General features: G+C 28.3%; 1 long non-coding RNA gene across 1 annotated transcript; it reads left to right on the forward strand.

Annotated features, from left to right (window-relative positions):
- Positions 1-4,673: 4,673 nt before the first annotated feature.
- LOC122859570 lies at positions 4,674-7,385 on the forward strand. The gene is made up of 3 exons (XR_006374362.1): positions 4,674-4,942; positions 5,409-5,543; positions 5,621-7,385. It is a non-coding gene; the product is annotated as an uncharacterized LOC122859570 (long non-coding RNA).
- Positions 7,386-15,253: the final 7,868 nt, after the last annotated feature.

Here is a 15,253-nt window from a genome sequence, read left to right on the forward strand (position 1 = left end):
CTCGTCTCGCAAGTATCGCCGGGTCTCGCTTTTATACTAATATTTATTCGTCCAAGTAAAGTAACAAAAGTGATTGAATAATACCATGTATATCAAATTCGTGTAAAATAAAAACAATTAATATTGTATTACCTAGTTTTTTTTAAATTATAAAATATAAAATAATGCAATAAATATTGAATTATTTTAATTAATAAATTGATTATTAATTTTAATATTAATAAAATTGATTAATCATACATAATTATGACGAGAATTATTTTTATATACGACGTTTGTTTTTTATTTTCATTTATTAAATTCATAAAAAAAAATTATATTTATATCAAAAATGTACCTCGGTCTTTACGCGCAATAATAACTCTTTTATTCTTGCACAGTAAACACAGAGCTTCTTTAATATCTTTGCCATTTTCTTTTCGATCAATAAACTCAAACCACTCTTGATACTTTGATTTTTCTTTTTTTTTCTGTGGAGGGAAATTATCACCTGAATCGTTATCACTAATATCACTGAAATTTCTTTTTTTGCTATTGGACATTTTAAAAAAAAATTTGATGTTTTCTTCAACGTGACTACAGAGGAACTGAACAACTTCAAGGATGAAGCATCAGAACGTCCTAATTGTGTAAACAAATACAGTAGACATACACGGAGAAAAATTTACATTTTTTTTTAATATAATACCATAGCAATTTTTGCGTTGTGTTACAGTAAGCTGGAACCATAAGAGCATCATATTAAATTTTGAGACAGGCCATAGCAATTTTCATTGAAAAACGCCACTTATTGGCCGTACGACCTTTCGCGATGTACCATAGTAATTCTTGCGATGGGCAAACGCAAAATTTATTATGTTTATAAACGCTCGTAAAAAAATATTGTAAAAAAACATTTGAAGCCTAGGATTTGAACCCCATATCATCGGGATACAAATCCCACGACTTATCCGCTGCGCCACAACAACATATCTGTAAGGGAACTATTATTTGTTTTACATTAACAATTTGAAAATAAGCAAAGTCACGCCTGCGCAGTCGACTAAAAAGTGGGGGCAGTTGACATTTCTGAGTCCTTCATCAATTTTGCTATGGCCCATTGTAATTTTAAATATGTTTTGCTTATTTGTTAGTGACACCTACAGGAAATCCAAGAAAGTTATTAAAATTACTATGGTACATTGTAAATTTTCAGAGGATCATTTTAATCTTGTCCATAACAACAAAGTAAAATTTAGAAATAAACAAAGCAAAAAAAGAAAAAAATATTTTTTGCTATGGTGCAATGTAATTTTTAGACTGGATTATTTTAAATTTTAAATTTGGTTTCTGTAAAAATTTCTTTATGCGTTGTAATTTTTTCATCGGGGAATAGCAAAAAAAAAACATGACAAAATCGCTATGGTACATTTTAATTTTTCAAGACTACAATTGTTTTTTTTCGTTGAAATGACAGTAAATTTTTTAATAATCATAATATGGTTCTATGGTAATGTGGCACCATAGTAATATTGAGTGAAAATTTTTCTCCGTGTAATCTTTCTGTTTCCAGAAAAAAAATAAAAATGAAAGACAAACAAATGTTCAAAGTGAATCTTGAAAATTTAAAAATCGTTAAATTAGTCTGAGAAAAGTCTTTAGAAATGCCATAAACAAATAGTATATTTTCTTTTTTTTTTTTTTTTTACTTCATCGATATGTATTTTTTTTCCAAGAAGTAAATCATTGCTTTTGAAACATCAAATACAAAAAATATCAGTTGAGGAAAATATAATTGGCGTAACTTAATTCTTTACAATTTTCATTGATACATAAGGCTTGTAAATATCTTGTGACTCTGGCGTCAGTGCCCTTCTGTGCAGTGTCTAACTGTGCGGGAATATAACATTTCCTTTTTTTTTAATATGATTCGATACGGTAAGAGGGAAAAAAAAAAAAAAAAAAAAAATATTATTTAAAATTTTCAGAGTCTCGCGAGACTAGCGAGACTTTCAGACGATACTCTCGGTCTCGGTCTCGGTCTCGCGTCTCGCGAGACGACGCATGCGAGACCGAGACTAGTCTCGGTACCGCATGAAGCCCTAAATTTTACTATGGTGCCACATCACTAAGGGTCTACCTTCTTAATATTAAAATATTTACTATCATTTTAACAGAAAAAAAACAATTTTTGTCTTAGAAAATTAAAATGTGCCATAGCAATTTATATAATGTTTTTTGTTTCATGTTCAGATAAAAAATTACAATGCATAGAGAAAATTTTACAGAAGCCAAATTTAAAAGTTAAAATAATCCAGCCTAAAAATTCCATTCTATCATAGCGAAATATATATTTTTTTTTTTTGCTTTGTGTGTATGGTATTTTACTCTGTTGCTGTGGACAAAATTAAGGTACAACCAGGGAAAATGAAAAATAAAGTCGATTTTACGAATTTTATAAACTACACAGTAAAAAATAGTTGGTAAAATTAACAAATTCAGTTTGTTAATTTAGGTCCACCAACAAAACGTTTGTTAATTTAACAAACATTTTATTTGTTAAATTAGGTCTACAAATAATTGTTTGTTAATTTTACAAATTTTTGTTCGTAAAATGAAATTTACAAACAGCCGATTTTTAATTTTACAAATTTATGTTTGTAAAATGAAATTTACAAACAGCTGTTTGTTAATTTCACAAATACTTTTTGTTAAATTTTTTTTATTTTGTTTAAGCAAAAAAAAAATGTATATTCATTTATATAATATTTTTTGATACGTAAATTTTATTATTTTTCATATAACTAAACAATGAAATGATTCACTCTGTACATATGAATATTTATACAATATTATTTTATCAATTACAAAATTTACAAAAAATAATCTGTTACAATAACTAATTTTTTATCTGTAGACTCGTTTATATTCTAACTTTTTGTATGAGGTATAGATTGATAACTTCATGTATACATAATTCAAAAGTATTTTCTACAATATATCCTAAGCATGATGGTGAAATACCTTCTGTCTCCCAACTTTGACAAATGATATAAAACTTTAAATTATGTGAAAAAATTATAAGGATTTTTCCGAAAGTTGGAAAACTATTAGTATTTGATGTACAAATAAATTTTTGTATTATCAAATGTTCACCTCGAATATCAACACTACCCGTGTAGGAATCGCCAAGCATGGAAACACGGCCATACACTGGCCGATAAACGGCAGCCCATGATTGGTAGCCAAGCAAGGGCCATTAATGGGATATACTAGGCAAACGATTGGTCCATTATTGTGTTGCCAAGATTGGCAGTCTTGTCTTGGCCAACGTCTGGCCATTAATTGGCTGGCCATTCAATGGCTGCCATTCATCGGCCAATTCATGGTAAATGCATGGCTGGCCATTTAATGGCTGCCATTCATCGGCCAATTCATGGCAAATTCATGGCTGGCCATTTAATGGCTACTGTTCATCGGCCAATTCATGGCAAATTCATGGCTGGCCATTTAATGGCTACCGTTCATCGGCCAATTCATGGCAAATTCATGGCTGGCCATTTAATGGCTGCCCTTCATTGGCCGATCCTTGGCAAATTCATGACTGGCCATTTAATGGCTACCAACCATCAGCTAATTTTTGACAAAAAAAAAAAACAAGACAATAGAAAAAAAAAAATCAACAATGGAGCATTAAAATTAAATGAATAAATAAATATATTTGTATTTGAATAATCATCTTCAAAAAAGTCTACCAAGTCTACGAGTGAACTTAATTACTACAAGAGAACAAAAAACTTTCGAAATATATATATCGCGCTCGTGGCTCAGTTAGTTAAAGCATAGGTTTAGTGAAGGTTCAGGTTTTCGGTCGAGAGTTCGCGCCCGGCGAGAGGCAGGAAAAAAAAACATTTATTATAAAAAAAAACAGAGTTGGACTCGATAATCTATATATGCAATTGAAAAAAAAAATATTTTTTTTATTTTTATTTATAAAAAAATTGATTTCGCAAGTAATGGGCCAATCTTGGCAAATGTTAATGGGCCAATCTTGGCAAATTTTAATGGGCCAATCTTGGCAAATGTTAATGGGACAATCTTGGCAAATTTTAATGGGCCAATAATGGCAGCCAATATTAGAATGGTGTAACGCGCCAGGCCCGGCGTATGAGTGGCCCATTAATGGCAGCCCATTAATGGCAAAATTTCGCCATGCATCGGCCGTTGCATGGCCGTGTTGTAGTCTCCTACACGGGTATTATATACCTATAGAAATATAATTATTTGAATTTATATTTAACGTTTTGTTAATAATATCACAAAATTCACTTGACTTTAAACTTATTATTGAAGTGAAACTTCTTTTTGGAGGGTAGGTGAAAAAAAAATTCGTCACGAAAATCGGGGACGGAAGTAGCAACGCCAGATAAAACGTTGCATGCAACGTTTTATGCAACGTTTTATGCATATAGCATAGGCAGTATACATATAGCATAGGCAGTATACATATAGCATAGCGTATACATATAGCATAGTATACATATGGCATAGGCAACGCGACATAAAACGTTGAATGCAACGCAGTATACATATAGCTGCATATAGCATAGCGTATACATATAGCATAGTATACATATAGCATATACAACTGAAAAATGAAAATATCGCTTCATAGTATTGGTTTCATCGTTGTCATAGCCGGCACCATAGCATTATTATTGTCGAAATTTTAGTTTGTTGGTATATAATATAATATATATTATATTAATATAAATATAATATTGCATTATCGAATTTTGTTTTAAATATTCTCAAATAGATACGGAATATTATAAAGTATCTATTTTGTTCACTAATTTAAGTTGTTAAGTTCAATTTCGGTTACAATAATGGAATGTCAACAAGTGTTGCCCATTCTCTTGAGGTTAGCATTCAAAAGTGACAGTGAAAATCAACATTTGTTGTAAGTATTGATAAATAATAAAATATAATAAAATGTATGTAATTACATATAAATATAATATAATAATTTATGTTAATATGTGATAATTAAATTTATAAGTATAAGCACATGTACGCATACTTTTATACATACATGCACATATGTTTGTATACCTATCCATATATACATATATATATATATATATATAATAATAATTTTATATATAATATATATAAAATAATAATATAAATAAATAAATATAAATATAATAATTAATTGAAAAACCACATGCATAAGTACATGAATGTATATGTATGTTTCCATTCATTCAAATACCTATACATATTTATATTATTATGGGTACATATATATTATATTATTATATTACTATATTATTTTATATATACATAATAATATAATAATTGAATTCATAAGTACATATATAAAAATATTACGATAAAAAAATTTTATATTAATCTCTTTTTAGAATTGTTCAATATGAACGCAGAACGTTGTGAAGAGACGGAAAAATTGTCATTATCATCACAAATCCCTGATGAATCTAAAATGGATAATGATCCCAACAAATTGAATGTTGATCAAAATAATGAAAACGAAAATGGTAATATTAATACTTATTCTTGACTAAATTGTAATTCAAAACTATTACAATACTAAAACTAATGTTTATTATAATAGGTATGCTTGAAAAAACAAAAACCAATCTAAGTCCATCAGTCGTCGAGACTCAAGTTTGCCATCCTGATTCAACTGATCAAAAACTACAGGAAAAAAAACTACCATTTTATCAAGTACTAAACGTTCACAGCGATATCCTTCTAGACAACAATAATTCATAACAAAAAAAAAAATTTATATCAAATAGTTAATAAAATGAACAGTAATATGAATACCGACCGTAATATAAATGGTCAAAAACAACAGAAAAATCAATCAAAGAAACTTATAGAGTTATAACCTCAATCACTCCAAAAAAAGTTTCACTTCCCTCGCGCGTACTCGCAACACGCATAATTTTTTTTTGTGTTGTTAATTTGTGGTTCGTCTTCAGAATATAGTTTTCTATTATTCCATGATTGTAGCATACATTTTTGATGACGATTAGCCAGTGTATGTGCTACGTCTTTGAAATTTTTCAACTGGTATACGAAACTTTTTAAAAATCCATTTTTACTTTCGTATTTCATGGTCCAATGAATTCTTGGTGGTCCCATTTTATTTATAATCATTGGAAGATGTGTTATCAAATGATCTTTCATTATCAATGATGAATTAAATTCATTAATAATAAGACTATGATGGTCTTTAATTAAAACTGTTAGTCTATCTAACATATCATAGCTTATTGTTGGAGCAAATACAATTTTCATAATTTCTATTAACAATAAAATAACTCTCCATTTTTTTGTATCCTCATGATTCAATTTCATTATTTCATCAGTTAAAAGAAGTGGTAAATAAGCTATCAAATAAAACATTTGAGCACCACGCTGACCTACTAAATTTACGTTTTTATTTAAATCTATTGGACATGAATGGTTAGATCTATTATGTAAGCCATAATCAAAAGTTGATATTTTATTATTTAAATTTGACAGATCGACAATACCTATCTTGATCAAATCTAAAAAGATCTAAAAAGTCATGGAATATATCAACAATTGAACTATCAACAAAATCATAAAATTGTAATACCCAAAGATTTTTTTTTTTTTATACTATAAAAATTAAATGTATCATTATTACAATATCTAGCTGATGATATAATGAGATAAATTCTGATTTAGTTCGCAACAGACTTTCATTTAATGAAACACTTTTTCTAGCTGAATTTATAGTTATTTTACAAATTCTACGAGAATACGTGGCTACGAAAGATTCATTCATACAAATTATTTTTGCTCTTCCCAAATTATCAAAACTTACAGATATTATAAACTACCTTTGACAAAAGAATTAAGTCCTCTATGAATATACCATCTGTTTCGAAATTTTTTGAATCATTAACTATTATTTTAAAACTAGCAAGTAAACGAATATTGTCTAATTTTGAAAGCATATGTTAAGGTAAATTTAAAATGGAAAAATAAAAAGCACCAATTTTGTGTATACGAGCTTTCGGACTCAAAGGGTTGCAAACCTCAAACTCGTCATAATAAATTTGTAGATGAATTGAAATTTTATTTATTTGAAAAAATGTATTATTTTTAAATACACTACCATCTTTGTAACTTTTGTATACGTTTTGTACTTAATAATTATTATCAGCAAATTTTTTAGTCAAACATTGTTGATGAAATTTATCTTGAAATAAAACCACATCTCTGGGTTATTTTTTTATGTTTTAAAAGTTCACTTGCCACAATATTGACAATAACTTTTCTACATTTTTTTGTTAAATATCCTAAATCATTGTATGATTCAAACATTTCATCTCCATATTAGTGATTAATGAGATGTTCTTTCAATTGCTTGATAAAATAAAAAAATTAGATATTCAGTAAAGTGAAAAAAAAAATACAATTCAAATTCTTTCTTAACAACTAACTTGAGCTAAAACCACGTCCCCAATTATTTTTTTTTTTCAATTTTGGTTTTTTTGGTGAAGGCTCTTTGTCGTCATTGAGATCAATTGGTTTATCTGATGGTACTGGTATAACATTAGCACTTGTACTACCATCAGCATTCTTTAATCGATGAGTTTGTGTAACATTAGCAACCATATTTTTAGCTGAAAAAACATCACATAATATGATAATGTCAACAAATAATCAATTTTTTAGTTAATAATTTCAATAAAATAAAAAAGCAAAAAAATCTTACATATATCTAACAAATTTACTATTTTCTGTCTAAGTTTAGAAGTCAAGCTATGACTACTTCAACGTATAAAATTACATAATATATCTTAATCAATTAAAACATCATTTAGATCAGTAATCTCAATATCTTGCTCCTCAGGTAATGCAAATATTTCATATACTTTAAAATTGAAAAAAATATTTATGAATCAAACAAATTCTTAAGTGAATTAAACAAAATAAATACGTAATAAACCTTTGTGGATGATATCAGCATATGTAAAATGCTCTGAAAGCTGTACCCATTTTTTTTCATTTTTATACTGAACAATAATAAAAACACATTTGCTTATTCGACAATTGACATTGATCAGGAAATTCTTCTGATCCATTCATATTCTTACAATATTACCTGATATTTAACAATTAATTAAGAATTAATTAAAAATAAAAAATAACATTTATAAATAATTTTGAAGGGATTTATAAATCACTTCAAATTAACTTACTTGATAAAGTCATTGAAAACACGAATTATTGATTTATTATAATTATAATTTAATAATTATTTATTTGTTTTTGAATAAAAAAATACTTCACGTGTTGTCTATTATCAGCTGCTTATAAAAACACACATCGTCCGACTCAATCCGACCGTGTGCAAGATTTTTTCAGATATTCTTCTTAATTTTACATTAAATCTTCATTTATATGTTACGAGTTAATTTTACAAAAAAAAAATTTGTAAAATTAACAAACGAAATTTGTAAAATTAACAAAATTGTTTTGATTTTACAAATTTTTTGTTGGTAAAATTAACAAACGGAGTTTGTAAAAACATTTTACAAATTTTTTGTTTGTAAAATTAACAAACGGAGTTTGTAAAATTAACAAATAAAATTTGTCAAATGATTTTACAAATTTTTTTTTGTTAAATTAACAAACAAAAATTTGACAAACGACTGAAGTCTACAAATTACAAACGAATTACCAACTTTTTTTTACTGTGTAGATAATTAAAATAATGATATACCTTTGTACACTGAGAGAAATTTTAACTAGAAATTAAAACCCATGTTGAATAGAAATTACTATACTGCTTTGTAATTTTTGTTTTATTTCTGGGATTGGCCGCGAGAGATGATATTCTACAATAAAATTATGTAAAATGTCACACAATGTCAAAAAATTGTTATGTTACTTCAAGTCTCTGTACATCGTTATCTATTGCAGATAGACATGGGGTTGAGTGGAGTTAATTATTGAGAATTTAATTCCAAACAATTTATAAAGAATTACTTTTTTTGATTAATGTCTTAGATAATGAGTTATGAGTTAATTAAAATAAAGCACATACATGTTTTGAGGAAACGATAAAAAATATTATAAGTTCAAATAAAAAATACTGAACAATTTAATGAATATTCTAATATATATAATAAAATTTATCATGTACACATATAAAAGTTAGCATAGACTTGAATATTTTTTACTATATCGCTTTGTAAAAATTCTGGTTGTGGGGCGAAATAATACAAAGATGGCCGACTGATTGAACAAATGATTGAATTGTCATGTAATTTCAAGCATTTCTACAGCCTTATCTGTTGAAGCTAGGTATGGGGTTGAGGTTTATTGGTAATTTATTTCTGAACAATTTATCAAGAATGAATTTTTTTCTATTTATCTAGTTTTGAGTTTTGAGCGTGTGAAAAGAAAATGTTGCCGGGAATTGATTGCCGTTCTCCGTGAATCGAGAAATAGCACAAAAACTTTTAACTTTAAAATAAAATAACCAAATTTAAACAAAATATAGTAAATTCTTAAACTGGTAGTGTACCTTTTTGCTGTGAATTATGCTTGTGAGGAACATATATTTATTTTCTTATACGTCTGTAATTTTTAGTTAAAATTTCTCTCAGTGTATGTAATCGGATTTTTTGTTTCCACATTTGTTTTTGATTAATTAACTGTTGGAGTTGATCTTTTTTTTCGAGGTTAAACATAGGCTCTTATGGAAAATGATGTTCGGGTTTTTATAATACCCCATCGAAATCATTGAAAAATTAATGCCATATTTACCAAAAACTAAAGGATAAAACTAGAAAAAAAGACGAAAAAACATCGCCTAAATTTAAAATAGGTTTTAATATTCAGTTTTAATTAATGTAGGATAATAATTTTTTGTCTTTGTCTAAATACTTGAGTTGAAGTGAGAAACAGTAATCTCTTTCTAATATGTCGTTTTTCTCGCACTCATGGATATATAATGTTTTTAGCAAACATCTGCCAGATGTTTCTAATTTTGCCCTGGTTGTACCTTAAAATGAATCTCTTAAAATGTACCATAGTAAAAATTTGATTTTCTCAAAAATCCTGTAGGTGTCACTAACAAATACACAGCAACATGGTAAAAATTGCAATGGACCATAGCAAAAGTTAATGATGGACTCAAGAACAACTAGTGCTGTCACTTTTTTTGACTGCGTAGGCGTGGCTTCGCTTATTCTCAAATTGTTGATGTGAAAAAAACGATTTTTTTCTTCGCATAGGATGTCGTGGTGCAGCGGATAACGCATAAGATTTTCATTCGGTAGATGTGGAGTTCAAGTCCTGGTCTCGATTAGTTTTATATTAAGGTTGATTCCGAATATCTGAATTTCTGATAGACTTTCGATTTTTTCGGCTTATTTTCTAAATGAAATAATCATCTATATTGTGAATTTTTTTGAATTTTTTCTTGTTTGCTTTTTTCGAGATATTTACTGTCAAAGTTGACAACTTTAACACACAAGGTATACGCGTTACCTCATGTTTTTACGAATAACTTTTTTTTGTGTTGATTCAAAACTGTACATTTACTATCAGATCGTAGCCTTGGACAAGACGAAATTTTGATAATTATTTCAATTTTTTCTTCTTTTTCTTTTAATAAATATTTAACTTTTAAACTTCGAAATTTTGCTAGATGCGCGGCACACAGACATGAACACAAGCATGGTTTTGGCGTACGACGTAAACTTTGTTTGCTAGTGAGTTGCCGCGCACACACATACTACTAAAGAACTTGGTTTTTTCATCAGTGGCGCCACAAAAATTTCAGGATACGGGGAATAAAAAATAGCGTTATTAATATACGGGCCCTTTGTGGCATAAATATTGGTACGGCGATGGGACTTGGAATCAACCTTAATGGGTATTTGTCTTAGGAAAAAAAAAACAAAGGAACAAATAAATTATAAATTAGCATTTGAAAAAAAAAAAAAATTTCATAATATTTTTTACGAGCTATTATATAAACAAAGTAAATTTTGCTTTTGACCGTAGTAAGAATTGCTATGGCGGACGAAAAACATTGCCCATAAATGGCGCAGCTCTGCTATAAATCATTGTAAAAATTACTACGTTTTTTTAGTAAAAAAAAATATAAAATTCTTTTCTTGTATGTATTATGTTTACCCGAGTAGAAATTTGTTCAGGTATCTCTATCACAAACTGATCCTTTCTAAATCAGGATAACCTTAACTTCCCCTTGTTAAGGATATCTTGATCCAATCTGGATCCAGACTTGATCAAGTAAAAATTATCTGATAATTTATTTTTCAAAATACAATTTGCCTGATCCGGATAGAATTAAGATAACCTTAACTTATCCTTAACAGGGACAACTTGATCCAATCTGGATCCACATTTGATCAAGTAAGAATTATCACATAATTTATTTTTAAAAATAAGAGTTGCCTGATCCGGATAGCATCAGGATAACCTTAACTTATCCTTATTAAGGATATATTGATCCAATCTAGATCCAGACTTGCTGAAGTAAAAATATCGAAAAAATAAGTTAATTTTTTACAATGTTCTCGTTAAAGATAGTATCCGGATAACGTTATTACACCCTTAACATATACATTTATTATACATAAACATAACGTTTTATTTATGTATATATACGTATATGTATACGTGTGATTATGTATTTAAAAATTTGCTAAATTTCATATTTTTATTGTAATTATGTCACAAACTGATAAAGTAATTTTTATATTTTCCGGACTGAATACGTACAGAAAAAATAATTATATTATCTTTTAATTTTTTTTTCATGTTTTTAATAGTTAACTATTATTTATCTATGTTTTTTGTTTACTTATTTACTAACTCATCTATTTATCATTTATTAATTGATAGAAACAAAAAAATCGTCCCGAGTATCATTTTTCAGAATGGCTCAGTGGGTAGAAGGTCGCCCGCAAATTTTCCATTTTCGCATTCAAGAGTTCGAGACCTGGTCACTGTGAATTTATTTAGGTCACGTTTTAGAGCAAAATGATCAGGTTTAGGTTGGTTCCATATCGTGACGTTAATTCATCCGTCACATATTTACCACAATATGTTATAAAAAGAAATATGAAAAAAAAAAAAAATTAGCGTGTTGCGAGTACGCGCGGGGGAAGTGAAACTTCTTTCAGAGTAGTTTTATGTCACGCTGAATATTAATAATAATAATAATAATATTAATCCTGACAATAATATTCGAATATAAATATTATTAGTTAATAATAATTATTAGTATTTATATTTCGAATATTATTATTATAAATTTTATTATTTATATCGTCACATTAATGGAAGAAGGGCGTAAGTGCCATTTTTAGGAATTTTTTTCTAAAGTGGCGAGTGCGAATTTATAAATTTTCGGGCTTTGCATCTAATTTTAAGGCTCAAAGAAAAAAAAAAAGTGCGTATGTTCGGGGACTTACGCCTTTTTTCCATTCTCAAAATCATTTTTAATAAAAGATGAAGATTTGTAATTATTTTTATGTTTTTCGTATTGATAGTTAATTATGTATAATTATCAGTATACAATCAATAATTTAAAAAATCCTGCCATTAAATAAATTTCAAATAAAATTGAAAATATGCCTTTCATCTTTTATCAAAAATTATTTTGATAACGGGAAAAAAGGCGTAAATCCTTGGACATACGCCCTTTATCCTTTATCAAAGGTTGTTACGCCCATTTTCCCTTTTTTTTAAGGTATTAAAATTAGATGAATAACCCGAAAATTTATAAATTTGCACTTACGCCCTTTTTCCTTTAAAATTGACGTTTTTGGCACTTCATTCTTTAATGCGACAATATAATTAATACCATCGATATTATTACTAATATTATATTGATATTATTGTTAACAGAATATTATTGGAGTTATTATTATTTATAATAATATTATTCATATATAACCATAGTATAAATAAAATAATAATTCCAAAAATATCATCGATTTATAATAATATCAGTGATATTAATAATATAAATAATAACATTGACAATAACATTCATATATAAATATTGATAATTATTAGTATTTATATTCAAAATATTATTATTATAGATATTATTATTAATATCAATACTATTGTGAATAATTGGTAATATTATCAAAATTATTGTTGTTATAATTATCATTTATATATATTTATAATCATTTTGTTGTTATTATAATAATGATTCTTTAAACCCGCGAGATAACTATTGCTTGATACGTTCAAATGAATTTTTTTCAAAAATCAATTATTTAAGTATTAAACTCAGTTGAACTGTTTAATAATATTTAAATAAATAAACAAACAAAAAGTCGCACATACGCAAACACACATAGCAGCTGACGCTCCGAGTTTATACGCTATATATAGTGCATGTATAATGCTTGCCGGTATAGCAGAGAGTATAGTAGAAAGTATACGGGAGAGTAAACGCGAGAATAAACGCCAGAGTAAACGCCAGAATATACGCCAGAGTATACGCGAGCGCGTAACGCTACTACGCTAGCAGGGCCTCGAATTTTTTTGCTACCCTCCGTAAAGAAGTTTCACTTCAAAAAAAAAGTTTTTTTTTTTGAAAATGGTAACATGTTTTGTGGTCCATTTCGCATCATGTATCCTGATCAGGATTGGATACAGATTTCGGATCCATTTTGGATCATGCATCCTTACGCTATCCTGAACACGATATCAGGTACCCTGATCCAATCCGGATCCGAACTCTAACAAAATACATTACCACCCTGATCCATTTCGAATCCAAATTCGGGATCCGGAATGGATTTGAAATCAGGATATCCTGATCAGGACCTGACTTGAATTTCTACTTGGGTAGTTAAGAAAGTTGAAATTCATTGAGAATATAATGGGAGGCTGCTGACGTCACAGACATAGCAAAGTCATAGCAAGTGACAAGACTGTAAGTCTTACTTTACTTTATGTCTATAAAGGGTCGAAAGAGAACTAGCCATACGTTGCTGCATTTTATGTCATTACGATGGTTGACCCCACAAGGTCGCCATAATATTTAGAGATGCCGCGATAATCGATAATATCGCGACAACACGATACGATAATGACGACAACGATACGATAATGCCATTTTTTATCGTATCGTCGTCACGACACGATACGATATTTAGCTGACGATAACCGATAAAATTATCGCGTTATCGCGATAATATCGGAAAAAATATATATTTTTATTCAAGCTAAATAATCTTATTTATAATAAGGAAAAAAAAATAAACACTCAAGTTCATAGACTTTAAATTTATTAAACTCCACAACATGTTATAATTTAAAAAAAAATAGATTATTGCAACATTTAATATTAATTATATTAATCTAATAACATTAAAGTAATATAATTTTTTAAGTATATATAAGTTTTATATAAGTATATATAAAACTTTGTTGCACTGAGTATATTTTTTTTTTAAATTTGTTTTTTAAGTTTTTCTTTAATATCATTTGCCAATAAACTTTTAAACCATGAATTTAAACACAATAAATTTTCTATATTTCCATCACTCAAATTACTACGATGCTTTCTTAATAGTAATCCAGCACTTGAGAACAACCGTTCCACGGGTGTACTCGAAGCACATATTGCCAATAAATCTCTTGCCATTTTAGCCAATCGTGGAAAATTATTTTGGTTTACTTTCCACCATTCCAAAATATTGACATTCTGATCAGCTCGTGGCAAACGTAAGTAGTTGTCCAGCTCTGCCTCCCAGTCTTGATTTTTTTTTTTGCCTGTACTGTACAACTCATTCATACTCTTGGTGTACTCATCATCTGAGTCACTACCAGTTGTTTCTTTAACAATTTCTTCTTCTTGGTCAGCACTATCAACATAATTTGTTTTATATATTTTTTCAAACGTTTTGTAAGATTCATCTCTCAAATTTTTACCCCAAGATGTTCTATCAAAAGTTTCAAGTTTGTGTCGAGGGTCAAGTATCAAAACAGCACAATAAATCCAATTACTCTTGTGGTAGTGCTTCAATATTTAATCTCGTCCAGCTTGAAAAGCCTGGATGAGAATTACATCACAATCGTCTCTGTCAGATTTTCCATCAAGCTCATGACATAATTTTTCAATGTTGTCGAGTAAAATATTAACACTAACAACAACTGAAGGCAGAGTAGCATAATTTTCTCCACTTAATTGTTT

This window comes from Aphidius gifuensis, linkage group LG6, assembly GCF_014905175.1.
Source record: "Aphidius gifuensis isolate YNYX2018 linkage group LG6, ASM1490517v1, whole genome shotgun sequence".
NCBI classification, from domain to species: Eukaryota; Metazoa; Arthropoda; class Insecta; order Hymenoptera; family Braconidae; genus Aphidius; species Aphidius gifuensis.